Source organism: Ornithorhynchus anatinus, chromosome 5 (assembly GCF_004115215.2).
Source record: "Ornithorhynchus anatinus isolate Pmale09 chromosome 5, mOrnAna1.pri.v4, whole genome shotgun sequence".
NCBI classification, from domain to species: Eukaryota; Metazoa; Chordata; class Mammalia; order Monotremata; family Ornithorhynchidae; genus Ornithorhynchus; species Ornithorhynchus anatinus.
This window is the reverse complement of record NC_041732.1, coordinates 26,226,062-26,252,711: the sequence shown is the minus strand read 5'-3', so window position 1 is coordinate 26,252,711 and position 26,650 is coordinate 26,226,062. Positions and strand designations below refer to the sequence as shown.

The window sequence follows — 26,650 nt, the reverse complement described above, 5'->3', positions numbered from 1 at the left end:
ACCCTAGATAAATTCTCCTGACTGACTTTGGTTACATCAGTTGATACCGCAACTAAGTCTTGATACCAAGTTCTGGGTCATTTTCTTTACATTTAATCTGCAGTAAAAGTGAGGACCATTATTGAACTATGTAATGTGTCTACTACATAAATCTATGAAGGGGTTTCAAGCCAATACGATTCTAATCGTATTGGAAGATTGAAAAACGTCTTAGATCTCCTTTGTTATTCCCCTTTAGATATCATTAACAGCTATGCCTTTGAAATTAAATTGAACTTTCTTGGCACTCTGGCACCTGACTCACAGTACCTCATTGTGAACATCACCATCACTATCATCCTCATCATCCAGTTCTACTGAATGCCTTCTAGATCCATACTATGCCATTTGAAATAGATTATGAACAAAATTATTCCTTTCAGGATATGAGCACCAATCAATGTCACCCAAAGTAATTTTTGTTGATTTTTTAAGTACTGACCCTATTTTTTCTCTTTCCTTACTCCCTTCCCTCATCTATCTTTCCATCACCGCTCAATCAATCAAGGTATTTATTGAGCACTTACGGTGCTAAGCACTAAGTACTGTATGAAGCACTTGCACTGTATTAAGCACTCTCATTCTTCTTCCTCCTCTACTTCTATCCCTCACCTTCCAACTTATTACATATTCTGTGGTCATTCCCCAGCCCCTTTCATGGCACTGAGCACTGAATAAATTTCTCACATAAAGCCTTTAAAGCTAGGGGACCTTGGTTTTATTTCTTTGGTGTTCTTCAGCCTTCAGGTCCTAAGAGATATTTAAGCTTTCATGGCCCACAAATGATGCTGACTTGTTCAAGATATGAACCAACCTTTCCACCTATTCATATTGAAACTTTATGGGTAAAGTCTTGAAAGTGTGAATATTTTGTATCTACCTCAGCACACTGTACAATATTTGGCACATAGTAAGCACTTAAAACAAGTGTTAGTAACAAATGGTAAGATTATTTAAGATATTAGCTGGATCCAATCAGTGGTATTTATTGATCATTTACTGTGCCCAGAGCACTGAACTAAGTGCTTGGGAGAGTATAACACAATAGAATTGGCAGGCTTGATCCCTGCTCACAGGAAGCTTAGAGTTTGGAGAGCCAAGCAAGTGGAAAGAGCATGGCGCTGGGAGTTAGAAGATCTTGGTTTCAAACCCAACTCTCTTTACTGATCTGGTATATGACTTAGGGCAAATCATTTAACTTTTTCTTGCCTTAGTTTTCTGATCTGAAAAAGGGGATAAGATGCCTGCTCTCCTTCATGTGAGACAATGACTTGGTCCTATCTGATTATCTTCTATCTACCCCAACACTTAGGATATAGTAAGCCCTTATTAAATTTCATAATTAGCAAACTTTTGTTACCATCTCTGCAGAATTTTCCAAATCTAATTCATTCTAATCAAATTCACTTTTCAGAAAGTTCAAGTGGTGGTCTTTAGGCATAGTTGGTGTATACTAGAAGCAGCATGGCTTAGCGCTTAGAACAGTGCTTGACACATAGTAAGCACTTTACAAATACAAACATTATTATTATTATTAGTGTATAGAGCACAGGACTGGGAGATAGAAGAACCTGAGTTCTAATCCTGGCTCTACCACTTATCTGCTGGAGTTAAGATTGTGAGCCCCATGAAGGGCAGGAAAAGTGTCCAACCTGATTAACTTGTAACTACCCCAGCATTCATTCATTCATTCAATAGCATTTATTGAGTGCTTACTATGTACAGAGCACAGTAATGAGCACGTGGAATGTACAATTTGGCAACGGATAGAGACAATCCCTGTCCAATGATGGGCTCACAGTCTAAACTGGGGGTGGGGGAGAGCACTTAGAAGAGTGCTTAGCACAGAGTAAGCACTTAACAAGTACCATAATTATTGTTATTATTTTATACCTTCCTGTCCAGGAGGAAAGATTTTGATTAATCCTTTGTATTTTGCATCTTACTCTTTGAGACATCTAACTCTTAATTTGGCTTTGCTGCCATGGCATTAGCTTTTATCTGTTTAATTTTTTTGGCTATCATCTGGTGATGTAGTGACATCTCTTGTTTATAAAAATCAGGAATTCTTCAAGCACTGATCTTGTCCACTCATGGTAGACTTCATCTGAATCTACAAAAAACTTCATTGTAGATAGAATCATATCTCTATCCATGAACTAATCCAAAACTAAATTTGCTAAGTATCCTCAACCCCTGATGCCTCCTTTGTTTCTGCAACCCAACTTGTGCTTAGGTAGGTACTTTGTATATATCATCAGGCAAATAATTAAATTTATGAAATCCCTCAGGAAAAACAAGAGGGAGGAAAAAGAAATAAGGTGATTGATTAAATTCAACAAGGTCTTCATTTTTCATCCCTTGAAAATGTTGTTCAAGTATCTTTTAGCTCTAACTGAATTCCAGGTCGAATCTCATGTAACTATTAGAGACCTCTTCACCACAGAGTCCCATGGCTAGAGTCATTTCAATTAATTAAGTGTTGCAGAGGTTAGTAACGATTTTAGGCTGTGGAATGAAATTACTTCATGAAGTGGCAAATTCCTTGTGTGTTTTCTCCTCCTTCATCTGGATTATGGCAGTCAGAAATTGAATTTTGTCAATGGATTAAAAGGATCCTTATTCATAATGGCCTTAAACAAAACTGAGATGCCTTCCATCAAGGGGGGTGGATAGGAGAAAGAGAAACAGAGAGAGAGAGAAGGAGGGGGGAGTTGGAGAGGGAACAAGAGAGTCAAATAAGATCCAAAGCAATTCATACACAATTAACTGTTAAAGTTTGGTTTCAAAGGGTTTAGAAAGTAGTAAATTCTGAAATATACCACCACGTTTTCATGGCTTCCTTCCATTTTATGATGCACACTAACTCCATATTGTAAAAGACAATAATTATATCCACTGAATTAAAGTGTAAACTAAACTAATTCAGGTGTACAAAATAACATTTGAGAAGATAGTACCTTGTAGATGTCAATTAGTTTTTAATTTACCTAACAAAGGAAAATTTGAGGGTGGGTGTTAAAATGAAGGAATTAATTTTCAGCAAGAATTTTAAAGAGAAGAATGTAATGAAATGTGAAAGCTAAGCTATTTCAAGCATATGAGCAAGGTAGAAAACAGAAATAGATTTGACAAAAAAATACAGCACGAGTCAGGGTCACTGGGTGGGCAGCAGGAAGAATATGGAGAAGAAGGAGAAAGGTTTGACAAGATAGGGTAAAGTGGTACAGAGACTTAGAAATGAGGAAAAGAATAATGAATTTGACTCAATAGACAGAAAAGCAAGTGAAGGGATTTGAATCAAGGGGGAAAAAAGAGATAACAAAACTGCAGTAGTTAGATTGAGGCACAGAAAAAAGCTGTCTCTGAGGATAAAGAGAGAACAGTGGCTTTCAGAGCTGTGTAGGTTTGGCAAGTGTCTGTTTAGGTGATGAGAAAAGAAGAAATCCAAAACTAAGTCATGAGGTAAATGTCTGGGGGTAGTTATTGACTAGCTCTGGATAAGGGGGAAAAATGAAAACTGGAGAGGAAAAATGAAGAATTCAATCTTTCCAACTAATGATCTCTCACAAGCAACTCTAGAATATACTCTGGGCTTGATTTTCCTGACTCTGAAAAGCTGAGGTGGAGGGTCAGTCTACTTGCCCAAGGCTGTAGAGGAAGTCAGTTTTAGAATTCCTTCTCTGTTATTCCTTCTGCCAGTAATACAATTGTAAAGGACTAGAGGTGAGAGGCAAGCCTGCTCTCTGATGCCCAAGGCCTTGTCACTCTCAAAAGTGTCTGAGCTATGAACCAACACTTCTTATTTAACCCTGTGCACAGACTTAACATAGGATCATGACATAAATCTGTTGCAAGTTCAGAATGTTCTCAGTTTGTGATGTAGAAACTCAACAGGGAGATTTTAATTCATATATAGCCCTTCTGCTACTTTAACAAGACATCCAGTTGTGGTGAAGTACTCAGCTGCTGATTTCCAGGAACAAAATTAATTAGGAAATCACAAAGTCAATGTCTCATGCTTCATGCATGCTAGAATTTGGGTCTTCCTGTTTCTATGCCCCTTAAACATGAGGGACAATGGAGGAGTACTGAAGGTTTCTAGGAGAGAGGGAAATTTCATAATGTACAAGAGCCCTCTTTTTCTCTTTCTAATCAATCAATCAACCAATCATTGGTATTTATGCTCTCATAATATCCTGGCTGGATTATTGTGTCAGCCTTCTCTTGACCTCCCTTCCTCCTGTCTCTCCCCACTCCAGTCTATTCTTCATTCCGCTGCCCGGATCATCTTTCTGCAGAAACACTCTGGGCATGTCACTCCCCTCCTTAAAAACCTCCAGTGGTTGCCCATAAACCTCCGCATGAAACAAAAACTTCTCACTCTGGGCTTCAAGACTCTGCATTACCTTGCCTCCTCCTACCTCACCTCCCTTCTCTCTTTCTACTGCCCACTCCACACGCTCTGCTCCTCTGTTGCCGCTCACCTCCTCACCGTCCCCCATTCACACCTATCCCGTCGTCGATCCCTGGCCCACATCCTCCCGCAGTCCTGGAATGCCCTCCCTCCCTACCTCCGCCAAACTAACTCTCTTCCCCTCTTCAAGACCCTACAGAGAGCTTACCTCCTCCAAGAGGCCTTCCCAGACTGAGCTTCCCCTTTTCCCTCTGCTCCCTCTCTGCTCCCTCTCCACCCTCTGCTCCCTCCCTTTCCCCCCTTCACCTCCCCTCAGCTAAGCCCTCTTTCCCCCTGCCCCTCCCCCTCCCCCTCTCCCTTCTCCTCCCCTCAGCACTGTGCTCATTTGTATATATTTTATTACCCTATTTATTTTGTTAATGAGATGTACTTCCCCTTGATTCTATTTATCTTGATTATGTCATCTTGTTTTTGTCCATCTCTCTTCCCCCATTAGCAAGTCCGTCACTGGGCAGGGATTGTCTCTGTTGCTGAATTGTACATTCCAAGCATTTAGTACAGTGTTCTGCTCATAGTAAGCACTCAAAAAATACTATTTGAATGAATGAATTTAGCACCTACTTATGTACAGCACTTGGGAGAGTACAGTATAACTTAGTTGGTAGGCATGTTTCCTGTCTACAATTACAGTATAGTAATTATGGTGGCAAAATAACTGCCAAGGTTGCCACTTTAGCTGTACCATGGCTTGGACCTTATAGATCCTCAAACAAGCCAACAGGCTGCTTGAGTTGTATTTGAAATTCTCCAACAGGCTAAGCACCCTCTGCCTCAGGATCACATCTGAAGAGTGTCCAGTACTCTACCAGTCTCGGCTACGGGAGGGAGAGTCAAGCAGAGGCCTACCCTTTCCATTCCTAGCTTGGCCATTGGCTAGCAATTGGAAGGCAATATGCTACAAGTCAAACCTCACCTGTGCTGGTCAGCAGTGGCATGGGAGAGAGTTGAGAGCGGACTCCCAAGTTTACTGCATGTAGGAGGAAATGGAAAACTACTTCTGTAATTTTACCAAGAAAACCCTCTGGATACACTACCAGACTGATTTCAGGTGGAGAATGGGGAGTTCTGGGAGAGCTGTGTCCATGGGTCAGAGATGACTTGACAGCATAAGACAACTGGCTAAGTATGTAGTCATTTTGGTATCTGTTAAGCATCCAGTATGTCCCAAACATCATTCTAAGTACTGGGGTAAATAAAATATAATCAAATCAAGTCATCTCTCTCCCACTTGGGGTTCACAGTCTGATGAAAGAAGCTAAAAGACAATCTCAATCTCACAATTTAATTGAGAAGCCAGATGGCTTAGTGGAAAGAGCACAGGCGTGGGAACCAGAGGACATGGGTTCTAATACTGCTCCACCACTTGTCTACTGTGTGACCCAGGACAAGCCACTAACTTCTCTGTGCCTCAGTCACCTCATCTATAAAATGGGGATTAAGGCCGTGAGCCCCCTGTGGGACAATCTATTTACCTTGTTTTTACCCTAGCACTTAGAACAGTGCTTGGAATGTAGTAAGTGCTTAACAAGTACCATTAATTGTTATTATCATTATTATTACTAATGGGGACTAAGAGATGGTATTTCTTCTACATTTCACAAATGAGGAAACCAAGGTGCAATTAAGTGATTTGCTCCAGGTCACACAGCAGTCAAGTGGGCAAGTCATACAGCCAGTCATATTTATTAAGTGCTTACTGGGTGCAGAACACTCTACTAAGCTCTTGAGAGAGCACAATGTAACACTTTAACAGACACATTCTCTTCCCAAAATGAGCTTACCATCTAGCGGGGAGTTTATAGTTTAGAGGGGGCAGAGCAGGGACTGAAACTCAGGTCCAGCTTCTCTTCACTAGACTAACCTGCTTTCTGAATATGTCCTGCTCATGCAATTTTCTTTTTAACATACTCATGCTGAATATCACACTAAAAAAAAAGAAAGTAGTCTTTCCACTTAAGAGATGAAATGCCACTTAGGGATGTGAATCTAATCACATCAGCCATCACCCGTCTACTGAGGACCCAACTTGTGTAAACAACCCTCTTGCAAAGGATGATGGGACCCACTGCAGGTCACTCTTCAATCTGGACCAATTCCAAGTCCTTCTGCCTCTTCCAAGCTGAAATATTTTATCTCTAGTATTAGACCTTGGCATACCAAAACAGGTTTGGGAGTTCCTTAGTGGGTCTAACTCTTTAATACTATACCAGCCCTTTGGCTGAAAAGAACCCATAGAAGAGAGCAAATCCTTCAACTAATTTAGCAGCCCAACAGTGAAGTCTCCCTAGGAAAAGAAGCTTTAGGAGCAAAGGGATAAGCTAATTATGGTTAATTGTGTCAGCCTGGGGTGTCTGATTAGTATAATTAATCTAGCCCTGTGGGAATTGGTGCTTCTGGCTAGGCCAGGTGACATATAATGAGTAAAGAAAGGCCATCTGGGGGTTTAGTTCAAGGATTGTTTGATGGCTAAAGTAAGGTCTCTTGCAGGGAGGGTCCAGGGGGTTTGGAGTGGGGGATTCTAGCTCAATATCCTGGAGGGTTGCAAATGACAAAAATATGAGATTAAGGACATATTGGGATACCACATGCAGAATTCCTAGTTAGGGAGCATCAAAAAAGCTGAAATTACACACGGTTTCTCTCAAAAGACCCAAGTCACACAAAGAAGGGCTAAAATGTTATAGGTAGCAGGCAAATATAGCATATATGGAATTCTTCTCAGTGATATGGGAAAAGGTAGGAAGGAGGAAAGTTAGACATGTGTCCAAACTTTGAACAACTGCTGAACTGTAGAAAACAATAGGGACAAGAAACATCTGATGGTAAAAGTGAAACATACACCTCCCCTGTTTCATTTTCCAAGAATGAGTCCTCCCACAGAGCACTACTTTATCAGAGAAATGGCCCAGGAGCAGAACCTCCATGAATTCTATCTTTTCTTAAAGATTGTGTGTTCCACTTAGGCTACAAAAACTCGTCTTAACAGCTTTCTGCCTTTCCTATCGTCATCAGTTTGTGAGGCCTTTATGTTTGATTTAGGATTCATTTTTTTGGCAGAGACTTTAATTTGGCTATGTTCTGTGATGTTGCATATGGTCGAAGGAGTAGAACAATATAACAATGTAAATAGACAATGTATATATACAACTCAATCCTACATAGGATCAGATACACCATTTGAATATAGCTTCATCTGTGATTCTGCTATTATTTCCATGACACTCCTCTCTTTAGAATGTTGCCTTCCCTTGCTTACACTTTGCTTTCATTATTGTTTACACATATTAAGAATCAACAATGCCCTAGTGGCTAAACAGAACTATTTCTAAAACTGAGTGTGATGAGTTACCTAAGGTAACAACATCTCCCACTGTGTATTATGAATGAGGTGCTCAGAGAAACGTAACAGCATTGAGTTTAATTGGAAGACTTAGCCGGGCAGGCAAGAAAATCCCTTAACCATAAATAGCGACATGTGGGCTGGTGTTCTAGCCACTAGTAATTGCTTAATGGTATAACGAATCCCAGTGAAAAGCCCAAGAGATATTCTTGCTATTAGCGTAAACTGAGTTCAAAGCATTCGTTTCCTTGCTTGGGTATTATGTGAATTTAAGAGATTAGATTAATAACAGCTCAACCTGGTTGTGTTGTGGTAAAGCACAATTTTAAACTCTTCATTGCTTTAACTCTATTATGACAGCCTGGCCTTTGTCTTAATGTAGTCTCACTCTTACCATCTGCTGTAGGTTGAATGAACATCCATTGTAGAAAAAGGACATTGGAGAAGTGATAGTTAGGACTGGTGGAGTCCGCAAGATTTGGCTCACTAATCTCCTCGCAATCACCAGACTACATGGATGGTTTGATCACCTTTCTGGGGATTTTTGTTAAGATTAATTAATTCTGGTCTAAAAATACTGTCATCATAGGACACCAGGACATGGACATAATTTACAGGGTAGTCAACTGCCTAATAGAAGAGTGGCTAAGATATGACAGGGATCAAATGGTTAATTGAAGCCCACAGGATACTCTCCAAATTTTACTTTAAACAACAGGCTCAACCTCTCTCCCCCATTCTTTAACCAGAGTTGTTACCAAGTGTCAAAATATGAACCTGAGTTTTATCTCCCTGTATATAGCCTGCCCATCTACTAAAAACCTACCAGTCAATCAATTAATCATATATACTGAGCACTTACTGTGTGCAGAGCACTGTACTAAGTGTTTGGGAGAATACAGTATGACAGTAGACACATTCCCTGCCCACATGAGCTTACATTCTGGGGGGAGTGGGAGGGAGAAAGACATTAATATAAATAAGTAATTTATGGATATTCATATAAGTGCTAGGGGTCTGAGGGAGGGGTGAATAAAAAGTCCAAATCCAAGAGCAAGGGCAATGCCAAAGGGAAATTCCAAGTAGCAGATAAGGACAAAGAAGAAAAGATCTTGGATAATCCCCACATTGGGCACAGGTCCCTGAGTTTGGAAAATGGACTGATCACGATGTAAACTTGGCAATAGGGATTGTGTCCTTTAATCGCTGATGTACTCTCTCAAGGACTTGGTATAGTGCTCTATGTACAGTAGTGCTCAGTAAATACTAGGAGCTTGTTTTAATAGGTGAGAAGTATTAATGACTTGCATGGGTAAAAAGGCCCAGAATATGTTGCATTATTTGACATGAAAAGGAGTACCTTGAAAGAAAGTTCCGTGTCCTAAGAAAAGAGTTGTACTAAATATGAAATAACACAGAATTTTATAAGGAAGGAGCTTAAACAAGAGTTGGAAAGATGGCAGTTGCCTTTATAAACAGATCTTAACATGTGTAGCAGAACTAATTCTAATCCACCCTGCATTAAGTGAGCCTACTTCCACAGGATGCTCCAACAAGCTTCAGAGTTCTTAGACCCTATGTGTATTCGGCAGGGAAAAGGCTGCAATTAATATATCTCACTTTTACATCCACATTCATTCCTATAAGTATCAACACTATATGAAGTGTGAACTTGGGATACAAAGGTAGTGACCAAGTTCTAAAGGTGATTCCACTGCAAAACAATGACTTCATTGACTAGAAATAATTTCTTAGACATAGCCTATACAGCCATATGTTTAGAAAGCTCCAAACTATGCTATGTTAGCTGGCTTTCAGATTAAGTAGAATTGGAGCAAATGCAGAAAAACAAATCAGAATGTACATTGTACAGATGATAAAGGGATATTGAAGTTATAAAAGAATATGTCCTTAATTAGTTATGTCTGTTTGCAAATTGAAGCTATCAAGGTTGAAGGTTTATTACGGCTTATTCTATGGGATTGCTTTTGCTTCTTGACTTCCAATTCTTCACAGTAAGCAAACTGACCGTCTCTGTAAAGAGCCAATCTCTCCGTGTTTTCATGTGTCAAAGCGTCATGCAACACAGTAGGAATGAAACATTTGGAGACTGGTAAACTGACTAGATGAATGTGTATCCAGATGTTCACTGGCATAGGATTATTTTTCCAAAGAATTGTAATTTTCTTTCTCAAAGAGTTGCACACAGAGCTAGTCTATTTAGAATGTGTGACTGAAAAAAGGTATTTTCCTCATGGTACCCAAAAAAATCAAAGTAGAGCTCAAGGTTTATGTCAAACTTCCAAAGCTGTGCATCCAATAAATACGACTGAATGATTGAATTAATCCAAGTTCAATATGCACAATCACTCGGGCCAACAGCCAGTCTTGCAGCCCAATTCCTATCCTGATCTCATATTGCCACTTTGACAATGACTTGCAAAACCACAGAGGGTTAAACTCAAGTACCACCTCTCCTCTATGCCTGGCTTGTATTTATCCTCAACGAACCCAACACGGTGATAACCAAAGCAATATCCAGTCAGGCGTGATATTTCTGCTGTCAAAAAACACCAAGTTTTTTTTTGTAACCTCTCCATTTAAGATCCCAAACTACTGCAGTGGGGCTATGGGTGTCTCGGAAGCTGCCATATTGCTCAATGTACTATCACAGAATGTCATATTAGAGCTATACTGCCAATCACATCCAATAAGTAATCTGGCATGAAGAAAAGTTAACTGAATTAGTGGCCAATTGGGACCCTTTGTGACCTACTCTTTAGGAACCAAGTCCTCTGAACTTTTCCATTATCCTTCGCCTTCATACTTTAATAGGGACCAAATCTCCATTAACAATTGAACGGCAACAATAAGTGCCATCAGGAAAAGGAAATTCAATTTTAGTGGGGGATGACAGCCTTACCTTTTCGCGCTTAATTGGCCGTATTGTCTCCAAAAGTTAATTGGTTACTTAGTCCAGGTAGTTAGTAAAATGTTTAGCTGCGTCAAAAAGCTCAGGCTTCCACTGTTAATGGGGCATGAAATGGAATGTTTGATACTGCAAATAAAATCAGTGATATTCAAGGATGTTATGGTAGGTAATGCGTTGAAACTGCCATTTAATGGGTCCTGGAAGATTAGGGTAGTGTCAGCCGGAACCGCCCGGTCTCTTTTCTGACATTGTTAGTTGCCTCTTCATTTACTTAACGGCTGTCTGCACTGATTACATAGGCATAAAACTCCCTACAAAAAAACAACAGAGACACGCTCTATTAGCAGTCCAATTAGAACTATTTGCATATTACAGTTCATTTCTGCTTAAGTGAATCCCTAATACAACTTTAGGAAAAAAAATTCTATTGTGTCACTTGAAAGAAAGAAAAGAAAAGCCTTAAAGGTGATCTCGCTTGCTCCTTCATTTCCTCTCATTCTCCCTCATTTTATTTTCCTCTCTTCCTCAACCCTATTCTTCCTCCTTCTCTCTCAAAGATTTGTGTTTGTGGAACAGAAATCTTTAGAAATTCCATTTAAAAACATGGAAGAAATAGTAGGAGGGCAATATATTCCTGTTGATGTTCTTCTTGGTGATTATTTCATTTAGATATTTCCACAGAAATAAAAACAGTATCACTTTTTTGTTCTGCTTTTAGGTGAGGTTGACAATTTTGAAAGGACTTGTTGTTTTAAAGCCTGTGTTAGATCAGCTCTTACCTTGGATCTCTAGCAAAGTCGCCAATGTATTTAACAATGGCCCTCACGAGGAAGAGCACTTTATGCTGCATGGTTTACCTAAACTATTAGCAATAGTAGTAGATCCAATTCCCTGTCTTCGTTCCCCCACAGGTTATAAATACATAAAATGGGGATGCTTATTTGTAAATATAGCCACCCAAGTTTTGAATGAAATGAGCAGTGGTTAATTCAATGCTTTGCCAAACTGAGAAAAAAAAAATCAGAGGAAGTCTATTAAAACCCAGTTGAAAAATCTGGTAAAATTTCAGCAAGTTTGCCGTGATCTTACAAATTTTCACTTTAAATACTGTCAAAAGGTTATTTTAGAAGTCATTTCATGGACAAAAAAAGAGTACTTTTTCTGCTATTTAATCTCCTTTGCTATTTTCCATTTTCAGAGGAGGAATCCCTATTTCACAGGTTGCAGCATTATTTTTCTGTAAGTAAATATATGGGAGCCGAGTGCAGTTTGCTTTCTTAATGTAATGCTTTAAGAATTTATGGATCGCTATTGGATGGTAAAGGATGGCTTACAATTAATGCATTCTGAGATCCTAAAGAAACTAATCTTATCCCCCTTTAATCTGTTGATTAACTTTTTCTGCTAAAAGTGATTGGATTCTGTGTTGTACAGTATTATGGTTCTCTTATGACAGATTTTGTGGAAGGGGTAAAAGAGTGGCTAAGGAATTGGGACAATTGTTTATTTGAAAGGGGAGTTGTGGTTAACCAGTTTGCTCACTTGGAAGTTAGCACACAGAACATTTGGTTTCTGAGCTATGCAGGAAAGTTTAGAGTTTTGAAGGAAAGTTTCCATTTCAGGCCATCCAAAGTTCTGGGGGAACAAAGACACTAAATCTCAAAGCTGGTTCTGAATATGGCAATTTCACCTACTTGATTCCAGAACTGGCTTCTTGAACCCCAGTTCTAAATAACGTTTAAAAGGACCAAAGACACCCTAGCAATAATTGTAGTAATGATAGTGTGGATAGGATTAGAGTGGACCATTTGGAATGCAGTGTCACAATTCCAGATACCAGCGGCACCCTAGTTCTGTAGGTAGAATGCCAATGTAACAGCCAAAGCTTCTCTTTCTACCTCTGTAACTCATTTCAATCAACTATTCGAGAACAAATGTTGCACTTATATGAGTAATTTAAAAATGCAATTTAGAGTCCACCAAATTTTTGGATCAGCTGAATAAATGTCTGTTTTCTGCAATCCCATAACCACCCTCACCTTCTCCCTCACCCAACACATACACCACATTGGGCCTTTAATTAAAAACTTGAGAGCTGCAAGAGATACCTTTTGTTTTGGTAATTATTATTTGTGCATGTGCTTCTCACCTGTCTGCTATGTATTTCCTTTATAATAAAATCCTGTCTTCCCTCTCCACTACATCAATGTTACTGAGTTTCAGTGGGTCCCATCCTCTTTGAAACAGCAGGGTGAGAGAACCAATAAAAAGTCATCCATCTGCCTATTGATTGGGTCTCTCATTTCCTATACAGTCTCCAAGATGACATGTTGGATGGAAAAACTGAGCCATTTGATTGGTGCGTGGATTAGAGTCACCTAGATGAGCTCAGGGGAGATCTTTGATGTTCAAACACTAATGTAAATACCGACAGAGTTATTTCCAAAGCTCATGCAGTTCAATTCCTCTTTTACATGCAGACCTAATTTCACAGGTCAGCCAATCCACCTACGCTATTATCTGGATTTACCGATGAATAGAGGATTTCAGGAGTTGACTGTGACAAATAGGGAATGGGATTGTGTTTGTGTGGATAGGTGCTTGTGTGCACGCATGTATGTGTGTGTATGGTTCTGGGGAGGGGAGATGGAAGATAAATAAAAAATCTCCTACATACACGAATATTTTCTAACTAGTTTTAGTTCATTTTCTTTCCCAGTCATTGTATTAATTTCAACACTTAAATAATTGGAAGAAAGAGGAAAAAAGAGGAAAGAATCCCTCCTATTGTGGAAGGGAAAATTCTCTTTTTGTCATTTTCAATTCTTTTCACAACATTAGAGGAGACACAGTGTGAAATGTGAAGCGCTGGCTTCAGTAGGTATTGTTTTTATGCCCTGTTGGGTCCTTTGTATCTTCCCTCCTGTTTTTATCTAGCACTCATTAACACTACCTCTAGATGAGCACTGTCAGAAGTGGAACTCTGACACTAAAAACCCATTGCCTCATTGCAGTAGACCTGCAGATGGAAGTTACCATGCCAGAGATGGCTGAGGAAACAGCATCAAGACACGCACTTTTGCCCCTGAAAGCAGTCTTTGCACCCTGCCAGGAAAACGGCTCTCTGGAAAAGCACTGCCTGCTAGTAAAATGGACTAAATCAGTAAACAGTGATTAAGGCTCTGGCACCACTTTCTGTTGTCACCACCTCCAATAAAAGACTTGTTCTTGCTTCCTCCCCCAAACTCAATTGGGTGCACCTTGGAAATGGGAGGGGAAAATAAAACTGATCTCTTGAAGGTGAGGGTGTACACATCCCTCTGCCAAACAATTCAGTGAGTATTTAAAACTATGCATTTTTCCCCTTTTTGGTGGGGGACGGGGGAGGGTTGCAGAGAGAACTGCCTTTCTAAATAAAATATCAAACAGGGAATGAAAGCAATAGTCTGTTTGAATCAACTCCCACTACTTGTTTGTTTGATTTGGTGATATTTTATCACACAGCAAAAGTCCACCGAACATGGGGAATAAATCATAGGAAATATAACAAGGCTTGATGTGTACATTTTAGTAAAATATGACATTTAATTGAATCAGTCTTTCAATAAAAGGTAGTCCTATATTTAGTAGAAAAGTGATATTTCTTCTTACTACAATTCTACTGAATCAGGAAGAAGAGGAAAAATCTGATGAACTCTTCCACAGAGAATATGGTATAATATGTTCGTAATATGGTGGGCTCTAAAATCAGAAGGTACAGCTAGCATTTTGGATGATGAGATAATCATTAAAATTAATCTTAATGAAGTCAGAAAATGGTTGGAATCTGAATAAGATTTACAAAATGAAGGAAAGGACACTTCAGGAAGAAAAATACTGGCAAGTATTAATACATAGAAATATAAACATTAAGAACTTCAATCTCTACCTTTCCATGATATGCACCACTGGTCAGATACTATTCCCAGTTTGGGAACAGCATTTTTAGTAAAATTTGAAGAATATTAGAGGAAGATACTAAGTAGAGAAAACCATGATTATAAGAAACAGAAAAGATGTTGTAATTCCTTTGCCTCAAGAAAGTCAGTATTTGATGACAGAAAAAGAAAAAAATGAATTGAAATTGCAGCAGTAGGTATTTAGGTAAGACACAAAGAAGACCATTCTTGTGGTGGGAATTGCTACATATTGAAGTTGAAGAATCTTTTTAAATTGGGGTGTTCTAAAAATAGAATACTGGTTTAGCTATAGTTCTGCTTGTAGGCAGGGAGGTAGAGTTGACATCCCCAGTATAGAGACTGGAATAGAATTAAACATTCAGTGTGGTGTTTTTTTTCTCCAACATTTAAGCATAGTGCTTGAATTTTCATAATGCGAGGAAATGTTTGTATTTAGACAAAATCCCATTTTTAAAATTCTAATCCCATAACTAGCTTTCACTTAATTTTAGAATTCTTTTGAAACTTGAAGCCCACATAACAGCCCTGATTTCTTTTAACAACTTGTGTCCTAGCCTCATATGAATTATAGAGCCTGAAAAAGGCTCAAGGGGATGTGGGAAATATTCCTATTTCTACTCCTTGTAACCACTCTGGCCTCCATATTTCTGCCTAAACCACATTCAGATTTTTGTCCCTTGTCACGGGTTTTATATCAGTATTAATTAGCTTTGGAAAACTTAGCTCTTTCAGAGTCTCAGAGAATGGTGAACAGAGGACCATCTTGAAGTTGCTCAGTGAAACCTTGAAAAAACACTGACCAGAGCAGCTCAAGGAGCAACCCTTCTGTAACCCCTGTAACAAATATGGCACCTATAATCACACCCTTCTATGTCCATTCAGTTATTTATAACAATAAATGATGTGTTAATACAAAGCGCATGCATTCGGTACATATTTTGACTAGAAATACAGTAAGGAATTGGGGTGTTTTTATGAGAACCTGAGTATGTTTGGGTGTAGTGAGGTGTTCTGCTTTATAGCAAAATCTGCTGGCATATGTGTGTGGTGTCAGATCATGTGAGTGATACTGCATGGGTTTTCCTGAGTACGTGGCTTTTTAGGACCATAACCTTCACATTATAGAAGAACCCAGTGAATAAATAAATATCATTGATGTTAGTCAAATAGTTGGAGTCAACTCCTTGTCCACTTCTCCACAGTTTAACTTTGTGATAGCTTCCTGAACCCCCCGAAGAATCAGAGGGACACATAAGCAGCCCTTGATGGGCAATATTTGATCATTATTGGGATTTTTACAGTTTGGAAAAATATATATGATTTGGAAGCCCAATTAAACTATTTTCTAAATGTGTTTGCTTTTAATATTACCCCACCTTTCTCTTTTCTTGGTTAAAGGAAGATGTAATTCTTTTCACCTTTCCTATTAAATAATGCATTTTTTCCTCCTATTTTTACCACCATTTCTTTCCTTTTTGCACAAATAACTGAATTTGAATTTCCCTCCACTTTAGACTGAGTACTATGTAGGATAGGGACTGTGTCTGATCTCACTATCTTTGGCACACAGTAAGCACTTAACAACTATTGTTAGTATTATTAGTATTATGATTATAAACTAGTTTTTATTCTCTTGCATATAATGCTCATGAATCCAAAGTGTCATGACAAAATTCTAGTAATAAGATTATTGCTCCTAGGTAGAAGCAGCATGGCCTAGTGGAAAGAAAGTAGGCCTAGGAGTCAGAGGACCTGAGTTCTAATTCCAACTCGGTCACCTGCTTGTTTTGTGACCTTTGGAAAAATCACTTAATTTCTCTTTGCCTCAATTACTTCATGAGGATTAGTGATGATGGCATTTGTGAAACACTGTGCAGCAAGCCCTGTACTAAGATCTGGGCTCAATACAATTGTGTTGGACACAATCCCTTTCCTGCAGGAGGCTCCTAGTCTAAGTGGAAGGGAAAAAAAGATATTGAATCCCCATTTTACAGATGAGGAAATGGAGGCACAGAGAAACTAAGTTACTTGCCTAAAGTCACACAGCAGGAAAATGATGGTCAGGATTGGAGCCCAGATCCCTGACTTGTTCGCCTGTGTTCTTTATAGTAGACCACGCTGCTTCCCAATATATTAAACACCTGTACTGCCTGCTACTTAGACTGTGTCCATCCTGACTATCTAAGTTTTTTTGCAGTGTTTAGAATATAGCAAGTACTTATCAGATGCTACAAGTATTATCATTATTATTATTATCAGTAGTAATAATAATAGCAGTAGTGGTGGTGGTGGCACCAAGTGGTAAGTTTCACAAAATAGTCAGTGACTTCCCTACTCCCCTGCTTCAACCCCATGGGTCATTTTATAGCAATAGTGTGGCTGGATCCAAATCAGGATGGCTCCATCATCCTAGAAATGACCTGTTACAAAATGTCTGGACATTGCAGTTAGACTCTAAGCTCATTGTGGGCAGGGAATGTGTCTGTTTATTGTTGCAGTGTACTCTGCCAAGTGCTTAATATATTGCTTTGCACACAGAAAGTGCTAAATAAATATAATTGAATGAATGAATAAGTAGGCAAGTCACAGAGAATGTAGGCAAGACCTTAATATTCCAAGTTCCAGCGCAGCTGGTCTGGCTGAATGAGCCATCATAAGAGAGCCCACGCTGCCTCTGCAAATCTGACAGAAGTCTGTGATCAATGGGTATTCCTTTGGGTAGGAGTGAAGGGAGACTAGAGCAGAAGTCCTAGAGGTGATTTTTATAAGCTAAATTTGACCCTCCTGATAGTAAGAGACATGCCACATGAAAATTATGTATAATGACTATCAATGAATATCAGTGAAGCCTTGGATTCCAAAAGGAATAGCAGATTAGCAGCCGAGGCATCTTTATAGCAGACATTCACAGAGCAAATGCACAAATGCTCATACATACCACATACACTTTTACAAAGGATTTTCATCATTGATTAACCAGTCTGATGACCTTTTCAAGAAGGAAAATTATTGGCAGTTTTCACCAACAATAAATTGATACCATTTCTCCTTAAAGAATATTCCACCTATTTCAATAGGGCTGTTTATTAGGAGGGGCAGATCCTGTTTTTATTCTTTTCCTATCAGTCTGAAGGATATATAAGTAGCAGGGGCTATTATATGCCATGTATAAGAATGGGAGGATGAGCCATAAACACAAACATTCACATCCAGCCAGGTCTCCAAAGCTCCCGTTCACCAATTACAGTAATGCTGATGACATATCTAGTTTAACGCACACAGCATTAAAACAGTCCCCCCTTTTCTAGGAAAATCTAATTACACCAAACCCAAGCACTCAATCAAACCTGTTATTCTGTGGCTAAACAGCCTAGCGTTAATGCAATTTGAGGAGATCCAGGCCATGACTGGGAACGTCATGTATTAACAATATCTAATGGGAGCTCCCGTAGGTAAATGAATATGCTAACAAGCAAGATCGCTGCTAAATCTAATATCTTTAAGCTGTTTAATTCCAAACAGCTCCTTAATAAATCAATTGACCGGGAGAGCTGATGCCCCTATCAATTATTCAAGAGGGCAAATAAATATTTCAGATGATTTGATAGGAAGGCTAGTACTGATCTTATAGGAAGCTTTGCATTTCATTAGCCTCTTCCTAAAAGTTTTATAATGAGGAGAACACAGGTGGCATCCCCACTGTAGAAATAGATCTGGGGAAAAGGAGAGATTGAAGATGTAGAATCTATTTCTCCCCCACATTATCTCTCAGTTATTTCAAAATGGGGAAACGAGGTCAAGTCCTTGAAAAGAGTCATCATTCTCAGAGAGTTGCAATGAAAAAAAAAGATCTAGAGTTAATGATAATTGCGAAATGGGGTTGCTTTGATTTGATTATATGTGAAGCTCAAAGACCAGTAACTGGACCTGCAATTTCATTTATATAGTCATGCTTCTAAATTCCTATTTGAAAACTATAAAACCTAACTTCACTCCCCAAAATATTGTAAAAAGAATGAACTAACGTCTAAAGAACCACTATTTCATGTTGTCCTTTGTGAGGGGCTGAATAGTTATTTTGTAGTTCAAAAGGGCTGATTTTTATTTGCTTTTTTTCCCAAACATATTTAATATGTTGAGAAAATGCATCTGCACTTAGTTTTCATTTATGAATAATCTGCAAATGTACATAAGCATATTGAAATCCCAAAGAAGCATATTTGTAACTTCTTTAACCAAGGTGATTCCAGCACCTAAAGAATTGTCCATTATTAGCATCACAATCATTGCGGTATTTGCCGACCACTGTGCTAAGCACTAGGGTAGATTCAGTTCAACTGGGTCAGACACAGTGCCTATCCTCCACAGGGCTCAAAGTCTGTAATCATCATCTTCAAAAAAAAAAAAATTGAGAATCATCATTACTCAAAATTCCAGTGTGATCTAGTGGAAAGGTTACAGGATAGGGAACATGTCAAAGACTGAGCTCCTTATCTTCCCTCCCAAACCCTGACCTCTCCTTGACTTCCCTGCAACTGTGGATGGCACTACCACCTTTCCCATCTCAGAGGTCCTCAAACTTGGTGTCATCCTTGACTTTGCTCCCTCTTTCACCCCACACATCCAATCCATCACCAACACCTGCCTTCACAATATCACCAAGATCCGTCTTTTTCTCTTCATCCAAACTGCTACCTTGCTGGTACAAGCTCTCATATTATCCCCACGGGATTATTGTGTCAGCCTCCTCTCTGATCTCCCATACTCCTGTCTCTCCCCTGCTCCAGTCTATTCTTCATTCTGCTGCCCGGATCATCTTCCTACAGAAACGCTCGGGGCATGTTACTCCCCTCCTCTAAAACCTCCAGTTGTTGTCTATCAACCTTCGCATGAAACAAAAACTCCTCATTCTTAGCTTCAAAGCTCTCCATCACCTTGCCCCCTCCTACCTCACCTCCCTCCTTCTACTGCCCACCCCGTACACTCCACTCCTCTGCTGCTCACCTCCTCATGGTCCCTTGTTCGCGCCGTCATCCCCTGGCCCATGTCCTACCACTGTCCTGGAATGCCCTCCCTCCTCACATCCTCCAAACTAACTCTCTTCTCCTCTTGAAAACCCTATTGAGAGCTCACCTCGTCCAGGAGGCCTTCTCAGACTGAGCCCTCCCTCTGCTCCTCCTCCTCTCACCATCCCCTCTTCTCCCGCTCCCTTCTCTTCGCCCTTCCCCTCCCCACAGCACTGTGCATATTTATTTATATTATTTATTACTCTATTTATTTTGTTAATGATGTGTACATATCTATGATTCTATTTATCTTAATGATATTTATGCCAGACTACTTGTTATGTTTTGTTCTGGTTTGTTTTGTTATCTGTCTCCCCTGTTTAGACTGTGAGCCTGTTGTTGAGCAGGGATTGTCTATATCTGTTGCCAAATTGTACATTCCAAGTGCTTAGTACAGTGCTCTGCACATAGAAAGTGCTCAATAAATATGATTGAATGAATGAATGAATCAGAGACCCGGGTCCCAATCCCTTGCTTGCTGGGTAACCTTAGGAAATTCTCTGAATGTCGCTGTGCCTCAGTTCCCTCATCTGCAAAAGGTCAGGGAGTATGCCTCACACTTTTGACTGTACGTGCCTTACAGGCAGACAATTATATTTACTTAGTACGTACTGTGTGTAGAGCATTGTACTTAGTGCTTGGGAGAGTACAATATAATAGAACAGTATAATGCAGTGAATTTGTTTGCTAATCTGCTGTATTGTACTCTCCCAATTGCTTAATGCAGTGCTCTGCACATAGTAAATTCTCAATAAGTACCATTAATTGACTGATTATCATGTATCTATCTCAGTGCATAGTGCATTGCTTACCATATAGTAAGTGCTTAACAAATGCCATTATTACTTATAAAAAGGAAAAACTTGCAGATATTTACGTTAGTTCAATAAAACATGCAAAAATGTGAAAACTGAGGAAACCAAAGGTACCTTCTCCTGGAGAGAAAAAAATCTAGGATAGCCATCCAAAAGAGTTTCTCAATTGTTTCCATCATCCAGGTGACTATTGAATTCAAAAGAATGTTAAGGATTATCTAAATAAGCATTTCCACATCCTAGTGTGGTTAAGGAGTAGAGTAGTACCCTCATTCACTTGGATCTGAACCCCCTGGACACTCGACATTGACCCCAACCTCAGTCCCACAGCATTTTATGTACACATCCATAATTTATTTATTTATATTAATGTCTGTCTCGCCCTCTAGACTGTAAGCTCATTGGGGTCAGGGAATGTGTCTACTGGCTCTGTTGTATTGGACTCTCCCAAGTACTTAGTACAGTGCTCTAAGGGCTCCAAAAATGCCACTTAATAACAATAATAATAATAATTATGGTATTTCTTAAGCACTTACTATGTACCAAGCACTGTTCTAAGCGCTGGGTAGATACAAGGTAGTCAGTTTGTTCCACGTGGGGCTCACAGTCTTAACCCCCATTTTAAAGATTAGGTAACTGAGGCACAGATAAATGAATAATAATAATAATTATAATAATTATGGTATTTGTTAAAAGCTTACTATGTGAAGCACTGTTCTAAGTACTAGGGTAATCAGGTTGAACACCCCATGTGAGGCTCACATTTTAAATCCCCATTTTACAGATGAGGTAACTGAGGCACAGAGAAGTTAAATGACTTGCCCAAGGTCACACAGCAGAGAAGTGGCAGAGCCGGGATTAGAACCCACATCCTCTGATTCCCAAGCCCGTGCTCTTGCCACTAAGTCCCGTAAGCACTCAGTAAGCACTCAATAAATACCACTGATTGATTGACTGTGTAACCTGCATATCATCTGCTGAAGGAAAATGTTGTGTTTTCTTTCAAAAGAGACAAAGTTGATCAAACTACAACACTATCAAATGTGAGATTGCAGCCTGTGAAAAAACTAAGTTGCTTCTCTGAATGATAACATTTTACAATGCCCATGTAAATTCCTTGTTAAATTACTGTCAGCAGTACTGCTGGTAGTCCTTTAAGAGGTAAAAATATTCTTCAAAATTAATGTCGATTGTCAAAAGGTCTGAATATAAAGGCATTTGATGACTTTTTTCTAAATAGAAATATCCACATAAAAATCACTGAATGAAGATTTTTCTCTAAGAGTTTTACTCTGCAAAATACTCAATGAGCTATGAAAGAGAACTCTCAACTGCAAAAAAAAAAAATCATAATTTAAATGGTAGGTTTGGTTCATTTTCAGCTCCATGACTCTATAGAGTGGATCTTTATAGGACACTGTAAGTAAAATCTGGTCATATTTAAAATCAAATTTAGAGATCTTAACTCAGAAATGAAGTTCTTTATGTAAAGGCTTTTCCATGTTAAGTCTAAGATCTAAAGGTATCTTGGGAAGCTGTGCAGACATATTAAAAATCAATAAATTGCATGTTAAAATTTTAAGGGTGATTTTTTTTTTGGACAACAGGGTAGTAAACCCCAGAAAACTATGTGTAATGTGTATTCAACTTCTGCAGGGTCAGTAAAGTCAATCTCTTTCTAGTTCCCTGACCTCTAATGAAATTAACTTTCTAATTAGTTAGTGTGATAAAGTAGCAGCTGAAGGTGCTTACTTATTTTCTTCACAGTGAGCATTTTTCCTAACATTTATGTTTATCTGCAGTGACAGGGCAACTGTTTTAACAAAACAGAAGCTTAAATTTTATTTTTAATTGCTTTCACCTTCTAACTAAAATCTCAACTAAAACTTTCCAATAGATTCAAGAAGGGCCTACATAAATTCACAAATGACCAGTTCAAAATAGATTCCTAAGGAGAAAATAGGGATATTATGGGACTCTCTCTCCCTTGACAGTCATGTTCCCCCGGGACATGGAGTGTAATAAAGAGTAGGAGGGCAGCATTGCAGTGCATTGGGAACTTCTCACAAAGTTTTTATGTGCAAGACCCATTAATAGCCAAAGTGACCACAATTCAGTACCATAACCCAGGGGGCTGTTACCTTGGTAGCTGCTGTGGTTTATGCCACTTTGCCACCCCATATTGTCTAGTCATCTTTCAGAGTTCTTACTGGGCCTATCCATCTCACGGAATGTCCTAAATGGCTTTTTGATTAGAAATTTTCACCACGAATGGCATAGCCACCAAAAGATGGGATTAAAACTAGAACCCAGATCTAATTCTCTGAACAATAAATACTCTTTCCATTGGACCAACAGCAGGATCAAATGATGGGCAAAAGCTTCTCCCACATTACAGCATTAGCTCTTGGAAGGAAGATAATATATTTTACGCTTTTATTGGACTTCCCCAAGTGCTCAGTTTAGTACACTGCCCTGAATAGGCATTCAGTAAATACAATTATGACCATTGCAACCACAATGATGTTTTGAAAGAAACAACATATTATTCTACAAAAGCATGTTTTCATTCCATATGCTTTTCTGGCCTTTTCCTTTTTTTTCCTTCTAGCCAGGTTTAAACTACTCGTGTCACTGATTTGTGTATATATTCTCCAATTATGAACTCTATGGAGTAATTGAAATGCCTTGAAGGTGAAGTTCCATAAAATGAAGAAGAAGAATATTCATTTTCTCTTATCTGGAAGGAATTTATTTGCACGTGTTTGGGCAGCAGGTAGAGAGACCTGGAAGAAGCTCATTGTTCTACCCATGCAGAAATGTGTGTAGCATTCTGGAAGGAAACTTATTTTTTTGCCAATAATAGGAAAGCTCCAACACTTATGAGGATGAAGCCAAGGTCTTCTGCAGACAAGGTGAAGGGAAATCAGAGTGTCAGAAGTTTCCTTTTGGCTCTGAGGAATTGTCTGCCTTCTTCTCTGAGTCCCAGCAGGAGGGAAGCATGGTGTGGTGGAAAAACACCATTCATTTGTTCATTTGTATTTATTGAGCACTTACTATGTGCAGAGCACTGTACTAAGCACTTGGGAGAGTACAATATAACAATAAATGGACATATTGCCTGTCCACCACAAGCAACACCAGTCTGGAAGCTGGAGGACTCGGGTTCTAGTGTGTGCTCTTCCACTAGTCAGCTGTGTGACCTTTGGCAAGACACTTGATCTCTGCTTCCCTTGGGGAGTGGTGGTCAGCAACTGGATGGTAAATGGCTGGGCTGCTGTCAAATGGACTATAGCCAGAAAGTGGTGTGGAAAACCATCTTCCCCACTCCAAGTCTTGTATGTTCCATTGGGCAGTTCTTCAGGTGGGGCCCACCCCTTTAATTTGGTGACAGTGGCAGCAGCACATTAATGAGCATGGCAACTGCCAGTATAGTAATGGTAATGGCCAGGATGTTAGTTAATACTAATGGCCAGAGAGACTTGACCAAAGGGCCAGATGAGTTACATAATCACCATGCAAGGAACTCATCCTGAACTCATCTCCAGAATACTGCTTCCGCCAGCCCTAGTGCCAAACACCTACAAAGGGATGCAATTCTGAATCCCATAGAGTTTCATAGGGTAGAACCAAGGAGAAACTGAGGTGAGAGCTCCAATATTCCCTTATCAATCAATAAGTCATTCATTGATATTTATTGAGTGCTTACTATGTGCAGAGAATTGTACTAAATGCTTTGGAGACTACAATATAACAGTTAGCAGAAACGTTCCCTAACCACAGTGAGCTTAGAGTCTAGAAGGGGAGACAGATATCGATTATAAATAAATAATTTATCATATATGACAAATATATAATTTATAATATATGATTTAAATATATTTACATGAATGCTGTGTGATGGAGGGTGGGGTGACTATCAAATGCCCAACTGCACAGATCCTTATGCTGTGTGACAAAACATTATAATAAATTAAATGGGGTCCCCATATAATTGATTAGCCCAGTGCCCACAGGAGGCTTATTTAATTCCTAGGCCTAGTGGATTGAAGTGAACTTGGTTCAGGATTTAGATAACTTGGCAGTTTATTCAGCTGCCACTCCAGAATACTTGGGAATACCTGGTTCAAGCTCAGAAAGGCTCATAAACTTGTGCATGATTATTACATTCTGTTCAGATTGCAGTACTTTTCTCGCAACTCTGAAAAAGGCCTGGCCAAACTATGGACTTGAGCTACAGGTGAAGGGAACCAGTCTAATCAAGTTTTTCAGAGTGTCAATGTGTGTCAATTGTGAGTCACATGAGAGCTTCTTATCACTTAGCTTGAACTTAAAGAGAACTGATAGAGTCACTCACTTGTAGAGGCTGTTCTACTATGGCTATAGAAGAACAGACTGTGAATAGACTCATTTGAGCTATTTGAACTGTTCTGTGCTACTGGTCAGATGGCATAGAAGAATCTGCTAAACTGGTAGAAGGCTGGGTACGATTTGATTAATTTATGCTGTGTTTGGCAATGACTCAGGGAGATTTAAAGTGGTTTAAATATAAACTGAAACCAAGTCCTCTTTATCTATGAAATATTGTGTTAATTTTATACCCTTTATTTTGCATGGCCAATCTACAGAATTGTAAAGTAAAGATAGGTCTGTGTCTATATACAGATTTCACTATCATTCTCTTCCTCTCTCTGTCTCTCACTCTTTCTCATGACTTGCTTTGTGGAAATGCTGGACTGTGGAAACAAAACATTGCTACTGCACACTCCTAGTTCCCTTCCACCATGGCCGAGTAAAGCAGCCAATAACTACCTCCTTCCCTCCTACTTTCTCCCAGCATGTGCTGTGTGCACCAGGCCACAGAGACTTGGGCTGTACCTGAGCACTGTCACTGTCCACCCCAGTGTGCATACAGGTAATACTATCTCCCTGGGAACACAGCACTGGCTCTCCTCCATACCACCAAGAAAACTTTATTCTGACCTGCCTTCCACCACCCTGGAAGGAAATGTAAGGTCATTGTGGGCGGGGAATGTATCTGCTTACTGTTATACTGTCCTTTCCCAAGCACTTAGTATAGTGCTCTGCACTAAGTAAAACGCTCAATAAAACGATTGAATGAATGCATGAATTAAAGAAAAGCACCTGCAGCATGAGGCCTCCGCAAAACTTCAGAAAGTCAGTGCTGGCTGCAGTAGCAGTTGCTGAGCACACGGCAGTGTTTTGGAATCTGAGCCACCAGAAGCCTGAAATTTTTCTCCTCCAGCCACAGCACCCTGCCGATTTTGGTTTATATTTTTATTTTTTGTATTTCTCCTTGTCTTTTATGCTGTTTTAGTGCTTTTTTCTTTCACTACTCCTGATGTGTCTGTCTCCAGTTCTCTTTCCATCCACATATTCATAGATTGTGAGCCCCTTGAGGGACAGGGACTGTATTTCCTGCATGTGTATTAGCAGCATTATGGGCAGTGCTCGGTACAGCACTCTGCACAGAGTAAGTGCTTAATAAATACCACTACTATTATCGTAAGATTTATAGGACAAATAGAGACATATGAGAGAAATACATATAAGGTATTTATCTTTCTTACCATATATAAGTATATCTTATTAATCAAGGATTTGTAAGATTATTTACTTCCTTCACCTGTAACTATAGAAGTATTGTTATCCATTGTCCTGTGTGTATTAGAGAAAAATAATATTTTGTTCTTAAAGAGTGTCTTTCATGCCTGAATCTCAAACGACATTATAAACAGTAATTAAGTCTTTCAATATACCTGTGGCGATAGATAAGTACTGTTTCCTTATTTATGATTGGGGATGTGAGGAACTGAATGATTAACTGTCATTCAGAGGGGTCAACAGTCAGGAAAGGAATGCCAAATTCCTGACATTTAGGCCTACAATCAAATCATTATTTATATTTTCTCCAACCTAACTGTGTATAGAACAAGCATATGGTACCAGAGCACAATAAATAAAACTTTATTTGGAACCTAAATATTTTGATTTTTCTCCT

General features: G+C 39.2%; 1 non-coding gene across 1 annotated transcript; it reads left to right on the top strand.

The window, feature by feature from the left end:
• Positions 1–5,283: 5,283 nt before the first annotated feature.
• LOC114812744 lies at positions 5,284–5,419 on the top strand. The gene has a single exon (XR_003760394.1). It is a non-coding gene; the product is annotated as a small nucleolar RNA SNORA7 (small nucleolar RNA).
• Positions 5,420–26,650: the final 21,231 nt, after the last annotated feature.